This window comes from Hydra vulgaris, chromosome 08, assembly GCF_038396675.1.
Source record: "Hydra vulgaris chromosome 08, alternate assembly HydraT2T_AEP".
Taxonomy (NCBI): domain Eukaryota; kingdom Metazoa; phylum Cnidaria; class Hydrozoa; order Anthoathecata; family Hydridae; genus Hydra; species Hydra vulgaris.
In genome coordinates, this window is record NC_088927.1 from 18,195,001 (window position 1) to 18,197,500 (window position 2,500).

A 2,500-nucleotide genomic window follows, 5' to 3' on the forward strand; every position below is an offset into this window, starting at 1 on the left:
AAATATATATATATATATATATATATATATATATATATATATATTTATATATGCATATATGTTTATATTATATATATATATATAATATATATATATATATATATATATCTATATATTCATTTATAAACATAGTTATATGTTTGTATGTATATATATATATATATATATATATACATATACACACACATATATATATACATATATATATAAATAAACATATATATATATATATTTATATATATATATATATATATTTATATACATTTATAAACAAATATATATGTTTATATATATATATATATATATATATATATATATATATATAGTATGTATGTATATATTATATATATATATATATATATATAAATACATATACGCACATATATATATACATATATATATATATACATATATATATATATATATATATATATATATATATATATATATATATATATATATATATATATATATATATATATATATATATATATATGTATATATAAAGTGTATATATTTCTGATATATATATATATATATATATATATATATATATATATATATATATATATATATATATATATATATATATATATATATATATATTCCTAATTACATGCATTAATACATAATATTAAAATAAATAAAAAAATATATCAAAGGTATGTAATAAATAATAAATGTAAGAATTATATATGCAACACCAACTCTAAAATTAGGACTAGAAATATAAACATTATATATACATATATAAAATGTATTTATTTCTTTTATATATATTCATAAATTTACCCAAATATATATATATGCATAAATACATATTATTAAAATAAATAAAAATATATGATAAAGAATAAATGTTAGGATTAAATATACAACATAAACTCTATAATTAGGACTTAATACTAATAATGCATACTTTCATTATTGGTGGAAGATTTTATACTGAATATTTGCTTGATAATTAGGGTAAGGTGTTTAAAGTTTTTCAAATAAACAAAAAATTGAGTCTGCAATTTATTAAAATGGTCATTTTAAAATAAATAAATCATCAACAAAAATAACCTGAATAAACCGAATATAATCTGATATTTATGTATACTATATACAATTCGATGCAAAATCTAAAAGTTTTAAATTAGCCGCAAAAAAAAGAAGTTATAAAACATTACTTTATCAAAATATTTTTTTTATACCATCTGCATGCATTCTATTAAGTTTTCATTGTCTTTTCTTTACGGCAAATTATTTTCGTAATGGCTAGTTAATGGGACAATAATTTTCAATTTGTCACTTCCTCAACGTTGTCAAAACAACGTTTAATTAACGTTGGCAAAATAACACTTTTTCAACGTTTTTTAACTACTACATTTTAATGTTGTATGTAACGTTGAATAAGCGTTGTTTCATAAATAGTCTATACGTTGAAGCAGCTAATGTCTAACGTTGATAAACCTTCAACTTTGCGACGTTTTTACAGTGATTATTTGCGTACTTTTATTCAACGTTGAATAAACGCGGTTTTTTGAGAATATAATATAAGTTGATATTTATACGCTTATTCAACGTTGAAAATGTGACGTTTAAAAAGCGGTTTATTTTTAACGTTGATGAAGCATAGATTTTGAATCGTCTTTAAAATGGCTTTTTGCGTACCCAGCAAACATGTCAGCGTTGAATCAACGTTGAAAACCGGTCGCAGCGTAGAAAAAGCGTTGCAGTCATAAAAACAACGCGCTTTTAACGTTGAATCAATGTTTGTTTCTGTATACTAAATCGCGGTAAATTTAAACGTTGAATAAGCGTTGAAATTGTAACGTATTTTAAGCGTCTCAAAAAAACCGTTTATTCAACGTGGAATCAACTTACGCAAAAAGCCACTTTAAAGACGATTCAAAATCTACACTTTATCGACGTTAAAAATAAACCGCTTTTTAAACGTCACAGTTTCAACGTTGAATAAACGTATAAATTTCAACGTATAATATCTTCTCAAAAAGTCTCCTTAATTCAACGTTGAATAAAAGTACGCAAATAATCACAGTAAAAACATTGCAAAGTTTAAGGTTTATCAACGTTAGACATAAGCTGCTTTTTCAACGTATATGAGGTATTTACGAAACAGCGTTTATTCAACGTTATATACCAACGTTGAAAATGTGGTAGTTGAAAAACGTTGAAAAAGTGTTATTTTGCCAACGTTAATAAAACGTTGTTTTGACAACGTTGAGGAAGTGGCACATTGAAAATTATTGTCTTATTAACTAGCCATTACAAAAATAATTTGCCGTAAAGTAAAGGTAAGGAAAACTTAATAGAATACATGCAGATGATATAAAAAAAATATTTTAATAGAGTTATGTTTTATAACATCTTTTTATTGCGGCTAATTTAAAACTTTTAGATTTTGCATCAAATTGTATATAATATACATAAATCTCAGGGTATATCTGGTTTTTTCAGGTTATTTTTGTTGATGATTTATTTATTTTAAGTTGAA